Genomic DNA, 24,710 nt, shown 5'->3' with positions numbered 1-24,710 from the left:
TGTCATTCATACACTGAAGCACACACACACACACACACACACACACACACACACACACACACACACCCAAAGGACAGAATTTACAGTATGTCTTAATTATGTACATATCAGCCTCCAACAAATCAGGTCCTTTGACAGTCCTACATTAAGAAGTTATTAACTGTTTACTCAGTGGCGTGAATTAATCATGTCGTGGTTTGCATTTTCACTAGGGTGTTTTTTTAATTTTTTTTACATGATTGATGATAAGGTACCTTTTCTTGTAGAGAATGTGTTTTTCGAAATCAGAAAAACAGATGTGATAAATGACAGGTTTAACCCGTTTGTGACATGTCATCTTGGATAAATAAGGATAACATGTGGCAACTCTCCTTCACTGTAAACTTACTGTCATCCCTATGGCAACTACTTCATGATGGAAATATATTGCTTCCTTACCTTGTTGTTAGCCACAGGTAAAAAGCTCAGATGATTACCAGGATCAGGCAGAGGCAAAACAAACCATATTTGTATTAAAATATATTTACTGAATCCCTTCCTTTTTTTAATATCTTCGGCTTTTACCCTTTGCTCATAACATCTTGATACAGTATAGCTCATGAACACACGCCTTATTTGTTCTGTCTATGCTTTGCACATCGCTTATTTTTATGAAGGGACAGATGACATAAAGGTGGAGATCCATTCCTCCTCTGCTTTCTAATAAAGCTTCAGGCAATACAATTGTGAATACATGACATTGAATATATGCATTTTTTAAGGCCCCGCTACTTCGATTTTAAAGTCAGGGGTTGCATCGTGCAGCACTCTAAGGTCTAATACTATTTCACATTATTATTACTATTCATTTCTCATCAGCTTGACATTGTTTGATACAAGTGGTGTATATTCACACGGCACAAAAGATTATTGATCTCCTTTCATTTTGTCATAGCCGGTTTGTATATTTAACATAAGCTTAACCTGCAGTTGAATTGTCACATTGATCCACACACAGTCTATACTGACCAGAGGAGCAGAGGCCAAAGCCATCAATACTAAAGAGGATCCCTGCTGACTTTGGCAAAAGCTAATTATGCCTACATTCTTAAAGTCCAATTAGAAAACTGGCTTTCTTTTTTTGTTGCTGCAATGCACAGTTCATACCCAAACCACGGTCTGCGATCTGCATCTCCAAAAGATGTTGTAGGTGAGCCTGATGATATTAATGTGCCATGTTTCAGGATAATGCAAACACCTTGTAATTTGGTTAGTGTGTGGAGTAGTGTAAATATTGAAGCTTCTGCAATGCACCTATGGTAACTATTAGATTTATTAGATTTTGGAGTCCTTATAGTTCTTATATACAAAATGCCAAACATGAAGGTTTAAATCATCACATTTAAAGAAAAAAAACTCAATTTATTTGATTATCTTAAGGTTGTTAAAGGTGAACACATTAACACTTCCTTGGCTGTCAAAGTGTGCAAAGATTAAAACAGTAAAAAAACGAGATTTCATCCATAACATCATATGAGTTATCTTTATCTATTAGCACTATCTCATTTTCAGATCTGGAACCTATAGCAGTATACTGTGGCTGATTTAAGGTTCAGGGATCTGATTGCCTCGGGCAAGTTATTCTAAGAGCCCCCTGATGTCAGTGGGACTGTCTGGCAGAATAAAAGGCAAGGCAATAAACTGGGGGAAAAAGTAGCACACACGCATTGAAATCGGGACCTCCCCGAGGCGATGGCCCAACTGGCCCGTGGTTAAATCCTCCACTGAAAGTGTAATAATCACACCAGAGCCCCACAGAGGGAAGGGAAGAGAAAGAGTGGGGGGAGACACAGAGGTACCAAAACAAAAGCCACCCCTCTCCATCCTGTTCTCTTTGTGCCTTCTATCTAAAGGGAAAAAAGACAGACATTTTTTGGCACTAAGAAAGGGAATTATAGCGGCTGTGATGATGACTGATGGGAAAGTGGAACAAGATCTGAAACAGATCACAAGGGTTTATTGTAGCTGTGGCAGTCATTCTGATGTGTTTGCAGATATAAGACTTAGACTTGTCCTCTAATCCTGTCCAAAGGCTGGCTCGCCCTGGCTGCAGATAAATGGTTAATAATACTTTGAGTACCCTAAGCAAGGGGCTTTGCACTTGTAAGATTACTTAACACACATTTGTGGACAAGCAGAACTTTTAAGTGATGGTTGTATTATATTGTCTGCATGTTTTCCTTGGCTATGGTGAATATATTTGTCCCTCAAAAGGACAAAAAAAACAACATTTGTTTGGACAGTAATATTAAACCCTCCCAATACACTCCTCTTGAAAGCTTCTCAATGATTTCCCCTTTAAGAGTGCCCAGCAGGAACTCCCACTATAAATCTCATTTAGTACCTCTGACATGTTAGAGGATGTGATATAGCTGCCAGTGCTCTAATTACCATGCTCTGCATGCCTTGTCGTTGGCCTCCTTTCTCATATTTAAGACATTTGCCCAAGTTGAGTTTGTCTTTGTGTTTATTTCAGATCTATGTCCGTCTTTAGAATTGCACAAATGAGGGGCATGTGAAACAAAACATAGTGTCATGTATTGTTTTTAAAAACATAAATCAAGAGAATGTTTTTTTTATCCTGAAACTCAGCTTGAGCCTTAGCTCTTTTGTTCTCGCTGGTAATTGTGGGAGGTTGAATGGGCATGCTAATGATGACAGGAAAGGTCAAACTAATTAGCGCTGCCTTTGAACTTGGCATTCAAAGTTCCTAATATTTCCATGCAGTCTTGACAGAGTTCAAATTAATCAAGGCTTGTCCTATATGCAGCAAAAATATCAATTTTTGAAAGGAGTATTCTATTTGTACAGGGTTTGTTAACAAGATATTCACAAATGGGCCTGTTTATCAAGTGGAAAGAGAACACGTTGTGCACCATTAAACCTGCACAATGCCTTAATCGTCTTTGTTTAGATATGTTAAATAAAGCATATCATTATGCTCTACTGGGTGCTAAGTGGTGTTTAAAGGTCCATAAATTCAATTAGACCACGTTTAATGCTGCCCTTAGACCATGTTAGTGCAGTGACGCACGTGATCCAGGGGAGGGTTGCGTCAGCCATTTTTAAGAATTATTACTTAGGATTTACATTTATATTGTCATTTTAATAGTACGGCCCTCTTCAACCAATAGGGGCCTCAGATGCTTCCAGGGGCCCCGACTCTTTCCCCCCCCTCCCTCCGGACGGCATCGCATTTGTCATTATACATACGGAGGGAAAAAATCTCTCTTCAGTCTCAGTTTGTCATTAGAGCAGTCCTGTTAGCCTGGTGCTAATGCACAGTTTAGCAGCCACCGCAGAAAATGCTAAAGAGGTCCTGACAACTCCTGGGGGTCGGCTAAGTGTGGGCCAAGGGTTTCTGTGTGCGAGTGCGCACTTTGAAGGGGGGTAGTAAGGGGTCCCAGTGGTTGTTTGCCTGTTTTCCATCAAGAGCCCTCATCTCCTTTATCCCCTTTGTGGCGGAGGCCCTCCTCGGGCAGTTCCCTCTGAGGGGGATCTAAAAAGAGCAGCTGCTGGGGAATGAGTGCCATTTCCTCCTGCTGTCACCAGCACACTGGCAACCCTTAGTCCCCCTGTCCCCCTCCACCCACAAACCCCCTATTAATATGCATATGAACTTGTTTCTCTTAGTTCTGAACTCCAGTGACAAAGTGGGAAAGCATATGCCTGAAATATTCATGACCGCACGCAGTAATTAAGCGGTGGATAAGGGAACTCTAGCAGGGAGAGTCCCTACCCCTCTGCTGCTTCTCCAGCACTGAAAAGCATGTTGTCTTCTGCTTTCTCAGTTATTCTTCGAAGCCTTTTCCTCGTTGTGTGTGCTGTTGTGCAGCACGGAGACATTTACCATGTGGAGTTAATGAGGCTTAAAAGACGTGCTGTTTTGTTTAGTGTGTTAACTCTAGTTAAGTGCTAGAGAGAAACCAGAGTTCTCCACCCACTCCAATCATTAATTACCACTACTGTTTGTCCATGCAAACACTAAAACCTTTGAGATTCGTAAATAATATTACTGAATATCTTAGCCCACATTATTTAAAAACGTGTAAGCTGTGAAAGCAACCTGCTGAGAAACATACTACACTTAGATTGAGATAAGAATATTTTCATTATAGGAAATTATTGAAAGTACTCTAGGCTGAAACTCATCACGTATAACTTTGATCTTATCCTATTAGAAATGAACAGGAATACAAAATGTGAAGTAATTTGTATTGCTAGCAATTTCCCACAATGTTCTCTATTAACCCATCATGACATCTTATTCATATCAATCCAACCAATATAGGGCTGAGCTCAATAATCAGTAAATATCAATGATTGTTATTTCAGCATTCATGCTTAACGTTTTACAATGGTTGGATTTTCTTTCAGGTTTGAAAACAGGTTGTGCAAAAGATATAAGAAATCAAGTATAGGGAATATATTTTGCGACGAACCATTGTCTTCTTTTGCAATATGTTTATTTGAGTAATGCAAGACAAACACTTTGCTGTCAGAGCATAAAGCCTGCTGCAGACTGTTCAGAGATTTAAGAATCAGAGGACACAGAGGTGGACGCCTCTGTAGCCACCAGAGAGATGGAGGGAGAGAGACGGGGGGGCGGGGGGTCGGGGTGGTTGTGGATAGTAGGAAGGTGAGAGGGAGGAAGAGGGAGGAAGAGGGCTGTGCGATGGTTGCGGAGGTTTGACAGCCAGGTAGATTGAATCTGACATAAAGCCCAGAGATGAAAGAAGAGCGGACAGCTGGCCCACTGCACTCAGCACACTGCATGCAGTTGCACTCACCTCGTCAAGCCGCTTGCCCCCCCCTCCTCCTCCTTGTCACCCCCGCCTTTTTCGCCCTCATTCTCCTCCTGTTAACGCTATCCTGACGGCTCCTCGGGGGGGGTGTCCGGCACCTTCCACCACGGGACGCCTCCGCTCTCTGGGCCCCGGCTGGCCAATCCTCGGAGCAGTGGTCCAGAGTTCAGCCTCGCTCTCCGGCTTCCTGCCTCTGACCTAGTCTCGTCTCCTCTCCGCTCCGCTCCATGCCTGTCATCGCACAGCCCACTCAGTACCACACTGGCTTGTTTTGTCAATAACCATTTATTTGTTGCTGGAATGGCAGCAGCCATTACATCTGACCTCCCTGTTTCATCAATTATGGATAGTTTATTGGATGTGAACATCTGCAAGAGCTTGCTTTTGGACTCACCTCCTGGAAGGGATTAGATAAAGTATTAAACTGTTGTTTATTGTCAGGCCAAAACTCTACTGGGAAGCCAGAGAATTTCTACAACCCCACAGCAAAAAAGAACTCCCATCAACAAGGCACCTTAAATAGTTTAGCAGCGTTGCTAAGGCCGCCTCGTGGTAAGATATGGGCCATTTATTATTAACACTTATTACTGCTTGTTATAACACTCATGCTAACAGCTCCTGGCAGATAGGGCTTAGTCATTGTTTGTCACCTTTGTAAATGTGTGAACCAGGGGCGGAAAAAAACCACACACACACACACACACACACACACACACACACACACACACACACACACACACACACACACACACACACATACATGCACACGCACACAGATGCTTGTTTCTAAACTTTCTACTGGGACAGGTCTTTCTGTTTGGCACACAGATATGACCGCTGCTAAACCACTAACGACTGAGAGAACATGATCATGGACAGACCACACACACACACACACACACACACGCACACACACACACACACACACACACTCTCAGGGGTCAGAGAGATATTTAAAAACACTTTTAGGATATTTATTTCTACAACACGCCAAATAAAATGTTTAACACATGCATTATAGATTTTAAATGGATATCTGCTGGCTGAATATGTAACACTGGCATCGTATTTAAGTAATAGATGGAAACGGGGGAAATAGGCAGAAGTGGTGCTAACAATGGATTAGTGTACGGGCATGACCTGTGGCTCGAGTTGTTCTATTCCAATACTGTCAGGGAGGAATTTCATTGTATTCAATGTCCTTCACAGAACTGCTGCACTTTACTGAGTCTCATTGTTGTGTCTGATAACAGGATAGGTTTCTTCACATATTAATTAGAGTTTACTGTTGTTGTTGTTGTTGTTGTTGTTGTTGTTGTTGTTGTTGAGAGTTAAGTCTTACATACAATTCTTTACTCAAACTTTGAGTATTTAAATTGTAACGGAACACTCAAACTGATATGTCAGTATGTGGAGTTCATTAGCTTGATAAAAAAATACTCTTTGTAACTTATTACAATACGACTTTAGCCAGAAAACACATCTCAATATGATATTAAAAGCATCATTATTTTTATTTTTTTCATTGTGGTTCAATTCTGCAGAAAGTAAAAAAAAAATAGAAAATATGTGTTGTTGTCTGTATTGAAATTCATATTTTTTATTAATTTCATCCAACCTGCAACATTTTATTTGTACTTTTTTCAGTTTCATTCCCAGTGCAGCACAGCCATAGCCAATTGTCCTCCTGAAACCTAAATATATTTGTGCAGGTGACCTGAGGTTGGACTAACAGGCTTTCCCTGGCTGCTTAGTATCTTCCCCATACTGCAGTGAAGAGGAGGGTACTGCTCTGCCTTTTTAGTCCCCTGTCAAAGCCTCTCACAGTTCACCTTCAAGGCATCTCCTCAGCTGTCAACACCAGTTGTCAAACCGACACTTAGCATTCACATTGTTTCTGTAAAAAATGAAAATATGTATTTCCACAGTGTATCCTAAAAAAAGAAAACGGCACGTTGCCGCAGCATTTTCATTAATGTCTTCAGGTGGTTTAGGCAGTGATGTAACCTCTGTCAAACAGGAAGTGTCTTTTTTTTCCAGGCTTTGAACAAAGAGCGTGAAAAACCTCCTGTGTGCTAGAGAGTAGCGGGGCACTGTGCATCAAAAATATCAGCGCAGGTTGAAAGGCACAAAATAAGGTCAGTGTCACCGCACTGCATTATTAATACCCCACTGTTTATCTCCTTGCCCATTGAATCTGTGCACAAGAAAATGCTGCCTCCTATGAAATATTGATGCAATTTCCTAGCTTAACATGTAGAAAAAGCAATCGAAAAACTAGGTGTTACACACTGGCAGCAGGTTGCTGAATGGCATGTCGCCCTGGTAACCTAAATTGTCGAACACAGCAAAAACGCTGGTGAAACAACATGTTGTCGTGTTTATTGGAGGACATATTATTCTTTGAACACTCTGAGTTACAACAATATGTTTGGATATTCATTTACTTTAAGTAACTTTTTCTGTAATATTTACATTTCACTAATCAACCACCAAGGTACACAATATTAATTCAAATGCAATTATCTTTTTAAAGATTGGCTACCGGGTCTATCCCTGCCAATGTTCTTTTTTGTTGGTGTGCAATAATAGACTATTCTTTTTTTGGTTGTGTTTCAATACTTTTCAATTTGATTTATATAAACAGTAATAGCACTTGAATTAATGCAAAAATAAGAAATCTTGAAATGATTAGCTGACATATTAAATCAATCAGCTTCAAGTCACAGTGTTTAGTCACTTTAACATTGAAAGGCCTGTTACTAAACATGGCTTGTGATTGAATTGATAACTCTAACCCTTGGCATTTGACATTCACTTCGTATGTGGAGTTTTTCATTTCTAAAGACTTTGTTCACCGTTGAAGTTTTTTTTTTCTTAATCGATATCACAGTTCTTAATCAACTCGCTTGAAAGTACGGATAAGATGTTTATGAAATAGCATTATTTGGAATTAGAGGGATAGTAGTATTTTTTGCACTTACACATCAGAATAAATGTTTCACTGTTTGACCTTCAAGTCAAACACAAACTGAATTTATTGCCATTTTAATAATTTTCCAATTTATTTTTGTTGCACCTCATACAATTATTTGCTACCGCATCACCATTAGCACACATACAGGTAGTAAACAACGCTGCACCACCATAAAGCACAACATGCTTTCTCCCTTTTGTCTTTTGTCTCTTTCATATTAAAATCGCTTACTAATTAAGCCAAATGCCACTGCATCGAGAGTGCATGCTTCCACACACACACACACACACACACACACACACACACACACACACACACACACACACACACACACACACACACACACACACACACACACACACACACACACACACACACACACACACACACACACACACACACACACACACACACACACACACACACACACACACACACACACACAAAGGGAGAGAAAGAGAGAGAGCTCTCTAATGATCAACATGCGCCAGTGTCTTTATCATCCCAGCCAGCCCGCCTGTGTCTCTACAGCCGGCTCATGTGCTGTTTAAGTGATTGTAAATCATCCCACAGTAATGGCTGAGATTAGCATACTATCAAAAAGCTTTCTTCATGCATGATGTGGTAACATCTCAGGGCCCTAAGTGTTTTATGGTGAGTGAGACCGTATCACCCAGTGTCATTAACAATCTAGTGGTGGCCACGCAGGCAGCTGTACTCGGGCTGCTGCTGTTAGTGTTACCAGATGCGTGAGGAAGATGCAGCCTTGGACTGCAGCCCATTATGGGCGCTGCCTGTCAGGAGCCATTAGGCACACGCTTTCTGATTAATGCTCTAAGTGATGGTGTGAGTACTACTCAGAGCGCAGCGCAGGGGAAGAGGGGAAAGAAAAGGTTATCGCCTCACTGAGGAATGCCTGAACGGGCGCCATAGTGTCACTGGTGATGATCGTGATTATGGTCTACCTTTTTGCCAGAGCGGTGGGTGGGTGTGAGGGAAGCGTTGTGATGATTCTTTTTCTGCACAGAGTGGTTTTAGGCTCTGATTTCCTCTTCCTGTTTTTGAGGAGATCCTGCTTAGGGAGAGGATCTCAGGGTGTCCCCCCCCTCCCCCCGACTCGCACAGCCTGCTATTGTGACCCATGAATTATTGATTAACCCTGGTAATAGAAAATATATAACTGGGCTATGCTTTGACCTGCCTCTTCTGTGGTGGATTAGTGTTAATACCGAATAGATATGCATATGAGAGAAGATGATTACATAAGATTTATTTACGATATGAGCAGGATAAGCACCTGCCTGTATGATTGCTTTTTTGGTAGAAAATGCATTACCTTTTATAACACATTTTCTTACCCAATTGTCAAAAAGACACATTTGGTCTGAATCATTATTGATGTCATAGAAGTGTCAATACAGACTTATTGAGATTTTACATACCTTATGAAACTTTTATAGAAGTGAATAGACATTATCTATTTAACATATATGTTGTGACAAATGACAGATTAGAAGATAGTGAACTTCTTAGAAAAATGTGAGTATTTATCTGATCATTGCCATTTCAGATTTCATTTGGGCTGCCATCCCTGTGTAACAAGTTATTCTCCGGAGCAACAAGACCCATGTGTTCTCATGACATGTTCAAATGAATCCATCTGTTCAGGTCGTGTTCCTGTGATGATCTCACCTTCCACAGCGGATCAATAAACGAAACGCTATGTTTAAACTGAATCAAATTTTCCAGTTGTAGGGTTGGGCTTTCATCCGCAACAAGCCCCTACAGTCCTCACTCTTAGCTTTACCGTATATACAATTAAACGCCCCAGTAACCTGCACGTTTTCATTAGATTGGACCTGTAGGGATGTCGCCGCACGTTTACCCCCCCACCCGGACCTAAAAGAGATGACCAGCCGTAGTAATTGCATGGCGCTGTGTTTACATTTATTCATGAAACGGAGGACCGCCTTTTCATCCCCATTTCCACCTGTCACCCATTCCATTTGCCGCGTCAGGAGAGAACCCCTCCTCACCCCCCTCCTCACCCCATCAAACTTGGAGCTACAATCACTAATCAGTCCCTCCCCTCGCGAACAACCACTGCCTACTTGTTCCCTACCAATATTTGATTCCCTGCCAGCCTGAGCAAATGATTACGTTTTCATGCATTTGGTTCCACCAAAAATGTATGTGCACTCAGCCACATCCTTTATTGATTACTTCTAGTGCAAACAGTAGGCCGAGTGTGATATACATAATTGGACAGTTGTCAGGGGAGGTCTAGCAGAGATAACCAGCGTCTTATTTACCTTCCCTGATGGATTTATGACACACCTTCAGAGTGATCACTTGCTAGTTTTTTTATGTAGGGAAATGATCAAGCTAAATGGCTTCAACAATGTAAAGCAACATACACACTGAGCTAACACTGTGATGTTGATCTCAACATGAAAAGGGTTTACCGATTGCTGCCAGGATGAAATACACTAGTTTTTGACTGATGTTTGGGAGTGATACATCAGCACCATACAGTGTAGAGCGCAGCCGTATTTCTTTGAACTACCGTGCATTAAGAGAAAATAAAACTCCAGAGAGCAGACGGAGACGCCTTGTAGTTAATATACACAACATGTGCTTGGCTAATTATTCTCCTGAATGCTTATAACCGCAATAAACTGGCTGCACATTGTTGGAACAAAAGCCGGCTCACCAAGCCAAACATACTCTCTTTCTCCTCAAACTCTAAAATTACATTTTCACAGGCACAGTAGAAATAATAACACTCTAATCATCACCAGAGTAAACATTGTTCCGTTAAGAAAAACAAAAAGACATCCTTAAAGTTTGTATTTTAGTAATGAAAAGCAAACAGTGGCTTCTGCAATTGCCTGACTCGTGACACAGAGGTGATGAAAAGTCCCAACGGAACCTCAGGTCAGCCCTGTCTCAGGATAATAGATTCAGCCGCACAAATGGTGGAACCACAGATGTGTAATAACTCTATCAAACTCACGTCTCTGTGTTTTCACAAGGTTAGACACACACTGAGACACCCTCTGGAATTTCACATGTTACTCCTCCTCACCCTTCATCCATTGCAAAGAATAATTCTGTGTGGTCAAGGTTACAACCACTATTTGTGTTTGTTGAGTAATCATACAGCACTTCCAAGGTAAGCCCCCCCCCCCCCCCCCTTCACTCTGGAGCTTTCACATTACAAAAACATCCACTTACACGGATTCATACATGGAGACTCTGACACTGGTTGAGAGTTCGGTGGAGGGAGAGCAGGCAACAGAAGAGGGACCCAAACAGAATCCATATTTAATACGATGTTCCCACTTGGACTTGTACTCTTTCAAGTCAGCATAAAAGAAGCTACAGAGATGTTACTCTCTTTGACCAAAGCATTGTGGCATCAGCAATGAGCTAGTACCCTGTGTAAGAAATGTAAATCTGTGAAAGAATCCAACACAGAAATACACGATAATCATATCACAGTGATAACACAGACATGTCCAAACATTTCACTGTAACTGCAGCCACCTGGCATTCAAGCAAAGTGGAAATGACATGTTCAGTGATCCAAACTCATCCATGAAGTCAGCTGTCACAGAACACATTAGTGCTGCTCTTTACTGCCTACCTATTGCTGCCATATGCTTATGTAAGTCCTCTGTACTTCTCCGTCACCGGGTGCTTTTATGCTTGAGCTTCAACCTTACTGTATGTAGCTTTCCGATGTAGTAAGAAAATACAACCAACATTTTGGTTTTACATTAAAATGGTTGTTTAGATAATCCTCTCTAAAGAAATGAGTAAGCTTCAACACAAGTGCTTGTTGGCTGTCTGAAACTCCAGCTCCCCAGACCATTCCAAAGGTCAAATTTGGCAGTAGGTGTTTCTGACAATTTCTGTGACCACCCTCTTCACACTGGGATCTTCCAGGTGTGTGGAGGAGAGAAAGTAAGCGTGTTTTGAGAAGCTTTCTCACGCTCTCTTATTGACTTTACACAGTTTACGTTGAGAAGAGACAAAGAGTGACATTGCCCCCATTTTAATTAATCACCCCGTCACTCCGCTTTGTATGACGTTCAACTTTTTACTTTCTTCTTCTTTTTTACATTACATTGCATTTAGCTGACGCTTTTATCCAAAGGGACTTACAATAAGTGCGTTCGACCAACAAAATACAAACTTGAAGAAAACAGAATCATAAAGTACATCAGGTTTCATAGAGCCAACACATTTCAAGTGCTACTCAACTGGCTTTAGATAAGTCGGTCCTTTATTAGTATAAGTGCTTTGTTAATAATTCTATCGCTCGAAGGGGAGTCGAAAGAGATGAGTTTTCACTGTTCTTACAATTGTAGTTTTACTTCCTTCTTAACCACTCATTTCTAGCGTTACCTGATATAGTGTAGTTACTGTGTTTGCAGATATATTACCACATTTAGACAAAACTTTCAAAATATCAACCATTGCAATTATTCTGTTTAGCACCATTGGATCAACAATCAACATAACCTCCTTAACTACCCCTCTGTTTGTGCGATATCCATGTCAATGTGCGTTTGCAAGTGAAACAGACCTACTACCATAAAAAGATGTTTGCTATCTGTTACGTGTTTGCAGTCTATATACGTATATACAGCAGTTCTTTAGTTATAATAGATTCAAGCTCTGAGGGAAAGAAAGAGACTTGCTTTCACTCTTTAATGTACTCCACATGCCTTCTTTCACACCATCTCCCTGTTCCTTGTTTCTTTACCTGCACCGCTCAGCTTTTATGACCTGCCCTGTGTCATCCAGGCTGCATGTAATTATCCAGCCATCAAAGCCAAGCTGCTGTGCCAATCAGCCTATCAAGGGTTAAGGGGACACACTTGTCTGCAGCATTACCCCGCGCACATCTCTGGCCCCGGCGTATCTCAGCAGTCTTTGCTAATGACTTGTAGCCAACAGATTCCTAAGACTCTCAGGTGGCTTCCTCCAACCAGGCTCTGTGCGATGATGAAAAGCCTGAGTTAAAATAAACTGACAGTTGCAACTCATTGCGAGGAGCAGGCAGCACCCTAGCAGCAGCTGAGACCCCGGGAGCCCATCACCCCCTCCATTCTCCTCTGCCCTCCTCCTGTGTGTTTCAGCTTGTGTGTCTCAGTGTGTGTGTGTATGCAAGGGTGATAGACTGCAAGTGTGTATGTTTGTTGTTGTATGTGTGAATGCATTGGTAGTGGGACCGTATGTCTGTTTGTGAGAATCTACATGTGAAAATGCATGGGTGTGTTCTGCAGAGGTGGTGCAGGCTAACCACTGGGAGGGGTAGCTAGATGCCCCTGCCGCTGTTCCCTAATTAAAGCCCATTCCCGCCTCTTTTATTTCAGTCCATTAAGCAAAAAAGTGTGGCCACCCCTCTCCGCTTCCACACATGACACACTCCAATCAATAAACTCCCACTGGCTGCCTCACTGGGTGCTTCAAATGAATAGATTGCAGTGCAACATTATGTCTAATTGAATTTTGCAGAGGACGCCATGCAGAGCACTGTTGCAGGGTTCAGATCTGTTCTTAAGGTTAAAACAAAAGGTTTCAAAAATCAAATGAATAGATTTTGAAAAATATTTATAAGCTTGAGGTCGATTCCCTGATTCCTTTGGTTGTATCAAAGAAAGAGATACATGTCCGTGATGATAGATATACATAGGAATTGTTTGTTAATATTGTGTTCATTATTTATTTTACACCACCTCAATACTAGAGGAATTCATGATAGATTTATTTAAAGAGTTTGACTTTGTGATAGATAAGCAGTATGCCTCAGCTCAGCCTCAGAAGCAGTTCAACCAGCTAGCCTTCCACTCAGCTCAGCACCACAAAGGTTCACATTAGCACATCAGGCCCCCAGAGAGAGCCTCCTCCTGGCTGGTGGCTGTGGGGGTTCATCCAGGGATGGGGGAGGCTGGCAGATGGTTCAGTGGTATGTCTGACGGACGGACTGGCTGATAGATAGATGGATGGATGCATGGCGCTGACTCTTTCATTCTTGTGTTGTGTGCATGGTCACATCTATCAGAAGTCCCTCTGTATGACATTTATCATTCTCATCCATAGCTCCTATCCTAGACACAACAACATACACAAAGGTAACATTTCATTGGATATCATACAGGCTAGGCTTTTATTTCAGACTTTCAATTTTAATTCAAACAATGTAAGAACAATTTGATGTTTTATCTGGAATTCAGTGTGTAAAAATATCAGCTTCTTATACTGTAGTTGTTTGTCTTTGTCTTGTTAAAAGCAAAATGTAGTAAACTAGCTATCCATGCAGAACAGATAATTATGTCTAATTATTGCCTCTTTCTGACAAATAACCGCCGAGCCCGCACAGGTCTCATTTCATAAGCATCCAAAAAGAGAGAGAACTTCACCTTTAAGATAGAGGACACGTCCAAAAAGAGACAATATTCAGATGTGAGCTCCCACAACTCTAATTTTCTGGATGTCACAATCAAATGTTTCTTTTCCTTTTGGTTTGTTCACGAGTTTCAGTTCCAGCGTCTCATTGTGTGTCTTCAGTGACCACTGCAGCTGTTCCCATGCCATTTAGCACAGTGTCTTAACTCAGGGGCCAAGGTAAATATTTAGCTAATTATCAATATTTTATATATTTCTGCACTGGGGCCTTTCCTAAGATCCAGGAGACATACTTACATTTCCCCCCATAGACACACTGTTATGACACGTAATAACTACTTGATAAAAGAGATTAATAATTCAAAGTGAGCCAACAAATTAGGAACATCATTTAAAAAAACTAGGCTTGAAACCATTTTGCATAAAACCAGCCCGGTTCAAGGTAATGCCAAGGCTCTCCTGATAAAGAATTACGGCATTAATTCAGTAAAGTGAACTTATTGCTCCTACTCTTTCTCAGAGATCCCTGGAGCATTTGGAGTAGAGGAATAAAATGATAGCATTCATGGGCATAGAGGCACTTATTTCCATTCTCCCCATCAAACCGTGTGTGTGTGTGTGTGTGTGTGTGTGTGTGTGTGTGTGTGTGTGTGTGTGTGTGTGTGTGTGTGTGTGTGTGTGTGTGTTGCTGTGAACAGAGAAAGATTGGTCCTTTTCTCCTTGTGGTACAATTGCTGAGGTCCCTGTGAATGGCGTGTTTTCATTCTGAAGGTTCCCTCCCTAGAGGGGCTGACGGCTCTACCAGAGGTCCATTGTGTACACACAAACAGAAACAGACACACAAACACACTCACTGTGACCTCTCTGGGTCATTGCTGGAATTGCATAGACATGTCCCTCCTTTGAAGTAGGGATCTGAATAGCATCTTAATTGACTCTCCAAGCTGTGTCAAATGATACGATCAACAGGAGGTATTAACACTAAAAACACACCTCACAAAGCGAGGTTGGCTGGTTGTCGATTGTTCTTTGATGCGGTACAACACACACTGTACATGTACACATGATACTCTTACCACTGTGATTGACACATAACAGGTATATGGTAAATTGTTGTGTTGGAAGGTTATCTACATTAAAGTTAGTTCTCAGAATATCTGTTCAATCCCCGGTGAGCAAACTCTTGAATCCACGTGTGCAGAGCTGCAGCACCTTGCACAGGAAACTCTTTTAAAGGAGCATTTTGCTCGAGGCACCGTTGCTTGCTCGTGTGATATTACCATTTACCTGCTTTTTTGAATTTGTATTTGAATTTGAATGAAAAGGTGTTGGCTGGCAGACATGTCTTAACCCCGTTCTTTTTCTTCCATATTCTAATTTCTCAGATGCCAAATGACTTGACATAGTGTTTTATACATCTATACCTCCCTGCCTGTTGGGACTGTACCTGCATTGGCAAAGAGGAAGAGAGTCTACAGCATCTCCCCAAGGATACGCATCCAGAGGGCAGGAAACATCAATCGGCCACCTTACATGCTGGATCTTTGTTGATATGACAAGGTTTGTCAAGTGTTTTGAATCAGATGAAATGAAGCATTCTTTAAAGCTCCTTTTGGCATTGTTTGGGTTGAAAGATGCATATGTGTGTGTGTGTGTGTGTGTGGCAAATCATATTAACTTACATTTTGATATAGGTGTAGTTTTTTTTTTTACCAAGAACATCTGGATTTATTGTCTTTAAACATACTGTATCTCGAGGTTTACAATACACTTGCAGCCGTTCCAAACCTGCCTATTTCTTGCAGCAAATGTCTTATTAGCCAATAGGCTGATAAAGGTTAACAAGACATATTTGAGGAGATACCAGTAATTGGGCAATAAATCGATGCATCCCAAGATACAGGCTTTGGGAAAGGCTGATGTTGTTTAATTTTGGTGACATTCACTTACTTTACCTGTTCCTTATTCCTTCATCTAGTCCTCCAGATGTTACTCTAATGTAACCAAGGACAATAGTTTCTGTTTAAGGAATCCAACAAGTGGAAAATGCTTATTATCATACCACAGAAAAACATATAATTGGATATAATATGTGACATTAGGAGCCCCAAAGCATCATTTGATTAGATGGAGTCATCTGCATATAGTTACACAAGCAAACCAATAAGGTACCCAGTGGCTACTTTATTGATGCCTAGGGTAAGTTGTACTGGAAAAGTATTTTTACTGCATAGTATTAATAATATGTTTCCAATGATGGTTTTGGATTAAGTTGCTGATTGATACAATGTCAGATAAAACCAGTGTTTGCTAAAGAAGGCTATGAGTAAGCTCCATATGTTAGCATTAAAAAACAAATACGTTTCATTATTGGAAAACACATTTATCCATTGGAGAGAGCAAGAAATGAAACCTGTGTGAATACCAACAATAAACACAAAACGTATCTTACTCTCTTTGCATCTCGTTATTTTTTTTCAGTTCTGACGGAAAACAATACCCAGAAATGAAGAAATGGCCGAAGGTTACACACTGACCAATTTGTCACATTTTTGGGTTTTCACTTCACTCAAATCAAGAGGGAGGTCTTCAGAGAGAACTCTGACCTTTTTAAATAAATACAAAAATAGACTTCTAACAAAGATTAAACCTGTAACAACCACAACATGAAAGTGATCTTATTACAGATTTTTAAAATGTGAATGTTGAGATTAAAAGATGACGTTGATTTTGGAGAAAAGACACACAAGGATAATCATTTTCAATCACCTGGTTTTTGACACTTTAACACAATGACTTATGTGACAGTTCATAAAAACCATTTCCTGCATATTATTGCTCATTGTTGGAAGAAAGTATTTTTCAGGAAATGATCCCTAAAAACCTACAATACCTTACATAGTGTAATAATAATCTCTTCTTTTTAGCCTAAGCAAACGCTAGGAGTTTTTTTTAATCAATTATTCTTCTTTAGAATCTGCCCAAATATCGTCTTAAACCTTAGCTGAATGTGTAGTTGTTGAACAGTAAATATACTTGAAACATAAGGACATCAAAAAAGACCTTCCCAAGGACACACATCTACAGGTAAAAAGGTAAAAAAAAAAAAAGCTGTTTTGAATTTAAGTATTAAAATGAAGTGTGTGTTAGACCTTAATGAGACAGAAAAAAAATCACACAAGGTCGTCTTTCGTAAGAACAGAAATTCCATCCCTTTGGGGCAGAAAAGACAGAACTTTTTGTTTTAGCAAACTGCCCATCAAATAAGCATAATTACCATCAGAATTCATACGGTGTGCTGAGACTCCTGAAGGCAAGCGGCCCCACTCAAATTAGCAGCTCTGATAAATCACCATTAATTAGCTAATAAAAGCCAGCAGGTGGTTCGGAGCCCAAAGACATTCCCTGGTTGTCTGAATTATGTATATTACAGCAGTGCTCTGATAAAGTAAATGAGTAGGGGGAACAACAGATAGGAGTTCTGGAGGGCCTTCTTGTAGGGATAATGCTCCAATCAAATCTCCTGCAATTCCACAATCCCACCCACAGGAATACAAGTGGCTCTGACCCCCACTCAAATCACATAACACACAGGGCTCTGTGTGAGGCATATGTATACATGGATTATGCATACTGAATACAGAGTTTGCCTTAGCCCACCCCTGAATGAAGAGCTTGTTAAGATGTTATACTTTCATTATAAAAACATAAGCCAATTATTTGGAGAACAGAGAGAGGTGGACTGATTGAGGCACAATGACCTCTGCATTGAGCTGACAAGGGCAGCATGTATTCTTGATCATCCTCATCATACATCATTGATCAGTCAAACAGCACCACGTGTTGTGGCTGGTTACCTGATGATTATCCACATCCGTATTTATTTTAACCTGGGCCTCATCTATATTTACTATTAATGGTCAACATTACCTCAATACTGGGGCTTTAATTAATGAGTTATAAAAAGTAATTAGTCCTGAAAGACACATGTACATACTATGTATTAAGTTAATAGTAAAAAGTGCCCATTGCTAATTACCAGAGATCTTTACCAGTACTGTTAATGTATTTTTGGTTTGACCCCGTATCTAAATGGGTTTTGATTATTGTTTTGTTGAACTCACTACTTAATCTGCCATTTTGATCAGCTTCAAATTATTTTATGCCTTTGTATATTGGTTTTGATTTGTTCATATATTATTACTTTTACTTCTAAAGGGTCGTGGTGATGATGATAGTGATATTGATTTATTTTTTTAATTATTATATGGTTTTCTCTCCAACGCCAGTTCTCAACCCACTTTTCCTCTTTCTCTCATACTTGTCCTTTTATTGTAAATAAATACTTCCTGCTAAAACGAATATTTTCCCATCAATACCTTTCCCCATTTAAATTGGTTCTCTTACGCCTCGACAGTAAATAATAAAAAAACCCAAAACATAGAAAATCCTAGATGCATTTAAGTAAACTGCATAGCAACCAATCACAACAGAAGTAACCTCTTGACACTTTGTATAGAGCAGGACTAGAACACACTCTTGATTTATATGTGATTTAATGTTGTTATCAGTATTACATAGAAGATACTATAATACATTTGTAGATTCACCGAGTGGGCTCTCGTCACTTATACAAAACAGAAATCATACCACTTACCTTTGGAGTGGGTGTAGCTCAGGCACCCACTTCAAAAAATCCCTTTGAAGCATCATTAGCCTGAATAGGGGGTTAATCGAGGTTAAATCAACACATAAAAGCTGCTTTGAAATCTGGTTAGCTGCTCCATCTTAGATAATAACTGGTTATTTGTGATGTTTCCTGCAGTTTGATGAACTGCTTTTTGTGCAAAATGGCATTCTTTGCACATTATAATCCGTCTAACTCGTTCAATTCTGCCCGACCAAGTTTCCCTGTCAGCAAATGCGCTCAGAAATCTAGTTTGCTTCTTTCCTCCTTGAGTAAATGAGCTCTTTTCTCTGGGTTAGATGTCCTGAGGCAGTCACTTGGCAGAGGGTGAAAGAAATGGCAAAAAGGCATCCACACAAGTGGGACATGGGAGCAGATGGGACACTGATTGCAGTGTTGTTTACAGCTGTTGAGGTCCTTCCACGCTGCTATATAGAGGTCAGAAAGTATGTCTGTCTGCCACGTTTCACAGCACAGCCACTGAGATGCACAGGCATTTCTCCGGCAAAGCTCATTATCAATATTAGCGATGTTAAAGAGGCATGACACATATATTTTTGGGTGGTTTCTCATCAGGGTTTATTTCTTTGGAATGATTTCTATTCTTTTATACCATATCACTTATTCTTTTCCCTTGAAATGTTCTCAGCAGAAAATCTCCATATTCTCACAGGAAGCGGTGGGGAAATAAAAAGGACAGCAGAGAGTGAGAAAAAGAGAGTTACTGGAAGGAAAGCCATCCAACACAAAGGTCTTTGATGATCGTTAACATTTCTTTATGCTCGCATTGAATCACTTTATATGGTTTTACTGGGGACGTTGACCATTTAGGATTGCTCCATCAGGGTACTGACTATACTCTGTATCTCAAGCAATAATAGCCCAGAGCGGCAGGTGAAATATATGCAAAGTAATCAACCTTTTGCAAAGGCACCTCGGAAGCACACATTTCAACAGCACAGTGTAATCTAATATAGTGTGTGGCATCAATAGCTTTGCTGAGACATTACTTCCCACACAGAATTAGCATGGCAGGGTCATGTAACTTTTGTCATAGGCAATGAAGATGCTATATACCTCTCATTTCCATTGGCACTGCCTGTAATGTGGACTTGATGGTCAATCAGAAACATTTTCTTTTTGACATAAAATATATGAATAATCATTTCATTAAAAAAGAAGACAAGTCTATAGTTTGGTGCAGGAACGTTTCCATCTTTGAATGAAGTCCTTGGCTTATTGCTAGCATTCCTTAGATGGGATTGTGTGGCTGAAATGTATCTGGTGGCGCATTCCCAGCATGATTGGCAGCTAAACATCTGTAACCTTATAATGTCTTTATAGGCTGCTACCAAGAGCTGTCAGAAATAATGCAATTATGGTTTTAGTACACACAAATGCAGCTAAATCTTTTTTTACGTGAGACCAAATAGGAAAACTAATGGGATTTAACATATACCGGTACCTATTATTTCAGATGATCTGTATCCCACATTTATGTTACTTTTGTTTGTTACTTTTCACGTTTTCTTTAATCCTTTGGTGTCCTTTTTTAAAACATTATTTTCAATAGAGACATGCATTTCCTCCTTCGTAATCCTTTTGTATTAAAACAGTTGCTTAAAAATATACTATTGGTAAATGTTTCTACTTTATAAATCAATAGCATTTGTTTCATATGTGAACTGTCAGAGATTTTTCTATAACATTTTATACTCTGGTTGGTTTCAACGTTTTGAGTCAGACCATGTGATTTTTTTTTACCTCTCAAATGTTTTTCAATTGGATTTCCAGAAAATGTACCATGATACATCAACATAGAAATACTAATCTTATTTGTACTTTAATTTCTCTATGTGTAGAAGATGTTATCCACATCACCCAACCATTTCTGTCCATTTGAAAGGACAAGATGTTTAAATCTTTAATTCCTAGTAGTGTAAACTGATATTTGATTAGACCAGCGACAAGGAGAAAAAACTATCATGGTAGCAAATGTAATAGCAATAAAGACCATCTGTTTTTAACAAAGCGGATCGTAAAATCTGTAACATTGATAGCCCACACTACACTATACCTTTACAGTATGCATCTCTGCATAATGTGCAGAGTGTAGTGATTTGTGGCTCATACCAACTGAGGGACATAAAAATAAATGAACAGACATAAAGAACCGTGTGTGAGGAGCATGGGGAACTTATAGAGGGTCTCATTAACAAGGCAGGATCCTAAGTGTGTGAAACAGTCTAATGGGATCCTCAGTGTGTGTGATTTGTGTCCTCTAAAGTCTCAGTTTGTGTTCCCTAAAACTCTGCAGGGTTCACACCAACCACAGAGACTCAATGTGATTTAAGTTTAATGATAAATAATGATTTATTTGTATATTCAAATGCCGACTTAATCTTTGTGTCCGTGTCTTACAGGAATTCCCCTGGAAGCCCATTATGAGACAGGAATGATTTCATCACCAAAATGTGGCTAATTTATGAATGTCTTGTGATGTTAAATATGATGGCATTCTAGTAGATAATGTATTTTTAATAATGCAAATATTTTAATTAGCCCAACCCCCTCTCCATGCATGTAATCTCAAGTGAATAGTGTTTTGTGTTGTTGTTAGCTTAGGTCTCTATTCACACACCACCTTCTGCTATTCATCCAAAACAAATAAAATCAGATCATTTCAGGTTTTAAAATGTGTAATTCTCTACATAAATTGATAAATCGGCAAACAAGTAAATACACCAGCTTCAAAGAGAAGCAGAGCAGAATTTAGAGTCCGTTTTATAAGAAGTATATTTGTGGGCAGAAGCTTGAAAATGGCAGTCTATAAACTCAATGGATTATCAATGTGTGGCATCAATTAGCAGCTTATCTACACTGTTCTAAATGAGGGTGTGACCACTGGATTAAACTGCATAGTAGGAGCATATTGGTTTCATGTGATATACCGTACAATGTGCATTGATAACATAATGCTTCACATTTATTTAATCCTATCATACAGCAGATTCATGTTTGTGTATAGGGTTTGAGACTGTGTGTGTGTGTGTGTGTGTGTGTGTGTGTGTGTGTGTGTGTGTGTGTGTGTGTGTGTGTGTGTGTGTGTGTGTGTGTGTGTGTGTGTGTGTGTGTGTGTGTGTCCTTATTGGTGCTTTGAGATGCATAGCCATTGAAGCCATAATTTAGTCCATTATGTCCTCTGGTTTGCAGTCGTAGCCCCGGGCCTCTGGCACTGAACGTTGTGTCATTTGCTACCAACTGGGTTTTTGATGAGAGTGTGTGACCTAGACGCCTCATCCCTCACCACTGTCTCATTCCCTTTATTTACATCTGTCTTTAGCATTCTAATTACTCTCTTTATTGCTTTAGCCTGGAGGAATCTGTTATACTGGAGGGAAAAAAAGACTAAGGACACTGGAGTTTTAACCAATAATAAAGCAGCATAACTCTCATTACCCATAGGCAAAGATTGGGCCTGCGAGGGTCTCCTGTTATGGGCTGTGGGCAAGACAACAGAAAAGCTCTCTGAGTACAGGGTTTACATGCAGGGGGCCATTTCTCTGATGTTTGCATTTCAATATCATTTGTCTTACACGGACAGAAGAGAATTGGTTTTCCTGATAATAACCAGTTTTATAGACGTTTCTGTTGGGGATTCTCTAGGAAAATGTTAAATTAGACTTTAGCCTATTCATAGTTTTGGCTAAATGTATTTAAATGCTTATATATTTTACATTTTCTCCCACTAAAACTGAATTCTGTCTTTCAGTTTCTGATCATATGTGAAGCGAAAAGGATGAGCATTGAGCACATTTTTTTGGGACAATGTAACAAAACCTTTTCAATGTTCCGTCCCTTCCCACAGCATTGTATGAAATAGCATCCAGAGCAGCCACAGCAGTCTTTAATGAGCTCTCAACTTTAAAGACTTGAAGGATATTAACAAGCTGCTTGACAAATGGTGCTTAGAAGCACATTAAAGACGCAGCTAATGGCGCGCATAATGACGGCTAATTTTCGATCAGATATAAATTAGAGCCCCCAACAGTTATTTGCCTTAAGGACTTTATGTAAATGATTCTGTTCTGTATAAACTGAAAACTGAGAGAGAGAGTGAGTGAGAGAGAGGAGGGGGGAGAGAGAGTAGCTCTCCTTGTGGGTATGATTAATAGATCTGCAACAGAGCAGGGCTGTCAAAACCCAATGAACACACATCCAGTAGACAGCTCTACCACCTTCTCATTAAGGTCCAATCTCTACGCGGTCTACAACTTACTCATTCGGAACACCAAAACAGCCTCTGAGAACGAGCGGGGGGGAATCTGACTGGATGGATGCAAAAGGGGAGATCAGGAGGAAAGGGAACGCAAAGAGAAGAGCTGTTCATAAACGTGTACACCCATCCCATGTTGTTTAATATTTGATAGCTGAAGGCACTTTGATGCCATCAATTTACACGTTATGTCATAATGCATCACCGGGTTCACATGGTGTGACTGAATTAAATGATGAACACATTTAGGTAATAGCTTATACATTCATATACATTATGAAGAGTCCTCAGAATAAGATCTATCATGGTGATGTCAAAGGTCCTGCTGTGTTCTCCAAAACAGACTGATCCACAGTCAGATTGAATATCCTGTCTTATATAGTACACTATAGTTCACTGTGGATCTCTTCGGTTTTTATTGAATGTGATTGTATTAGTCTTTAACATATATGTTGACATAATAAGTGACCTATGTTAACAGAAATAATAATAATAATAAATAAAGCCAAATAAAGGTTTTCATTTTATACAAAAACAATTCACAAGCAACTATAATTCTATTATTTGCACAGGATTGCTTTGTGATATAAAGTTGTGAAACGGTATGTATTTAGTCAAACCTTCCTCATTCAGATTATCATTGAGATTTACATTTTAGTCAATACTATTTATTCACCAAAATTAAATCAGAAATTAATGAGGAATATTTTTAAACAGAAATGGGAATAATCTGAGCTACTTTATTTGATTTTGATGAACATTTGGTTCCCACTATATTATTTTAAATGTGAAGGCCATACCCTCTCTGAATTATAAACAGCTGCTTCTGATTTTAAAGGGTCTTGGACTGGAAAGAGCTAACGTTTAAGATGTAATTATGCCAAGAGGTTTTGGCTTTTATGAACTCAACTGACCTCATGCTTCATATGAGGGGCCTGAGACTTCATTATTTATTTTCACAGGCAGATATGTTATGTTGCGTGTCCAAACATCATGTGAGCACAGGCCCCAAATGACACATTAAATTAATAACTTACATACATATTTGTAAAAATAATTTAAGGGCATTTCTTCTACTTGCCTTTTAATAGTGTAACGGTGCAAAGGTTTTCTGTCTTACTGGTGTTCCTCACACACCCCTAGCTGTAAGAAAAGGTAATGCAATAGGTATATTAGTGGCAAGAAAGATGTTACTTTGATTTTTGGGGATTTATATTTTTTATATGACAAAAAAGCCTAAAATAAGTCTTCATTTTTGTGACAGCTGGGCATTTTCTGAATTATTTATCTGTACTGATAATCCCTACAGTGGCATCAACATTTCTACATTTACTGAACACATATAATCTGTCCTTGATAAAGTGTAAAACACCATCATGTTGAAGATGTGCTGCAACAGTCTAGCCTGCATGGCGTAGGCAGTATCTTCCCTCAAGCAAAAGCATTTGAATATTCATTTAGATTCTCGTTGAAAAAATAAAATCCACAAATTCACAAAATGGACTC

At 39.7% G+C, this 24,710-nt stretch overlaps 1 protein-coding gene and 1 long non-coding RNA gene across 2 annotated transcripts in view; both read left to right on the top strand.

The window, feature by feature from the left end:
• The window catches only part of LOC104943254 (uncharacterized), a 158,699-nt gene extending 137,075 nt beyond the window's left edge, over positions 1-21,624 (top strand). The window contains exons 3-4 of the long non-coding RNA XR_798096.1: positions 15,627-15,801; positions 21,352-21,624. This is a non-coding gene — a long non-coding RNA (uncharacterized lncRNA). The remainder of the gene's footprint in view (positions 1-15,626; positions 15,802-21,351) is intronic.
• The window catches only part of glmna (glomulin, FKBP associated protein a), a 458,443-nt gene that overhangs the window by 163,755 nt on the left and 269,978 nt on the right, over positions 1-24,710 (top strand). The gene's annotated exons all lie outside the window — the stretch shown is intronic.

The sequence above is a fragment of the Notothenia coriiceps genome, unplaced genomic scaffold, assembly GCF_000735185.1.
Source record: "Notothenia coriiceps isolate Sejong01 unplaced genomic scaffold, NC01 NC01_scaffold00000339, whole genome shotgun sequence".
NCBI lineage: Eukaryota > Metazoa > Chordata > Actinopteri > Perciformes > Nototheniidae > Notothenia > Notothenia coriiceps.
The sequence above is the reverse complement of the archived record's forward strand: the minus strand, read 5'-3'. Positions and strand labels throughout refer to the sequence as shown.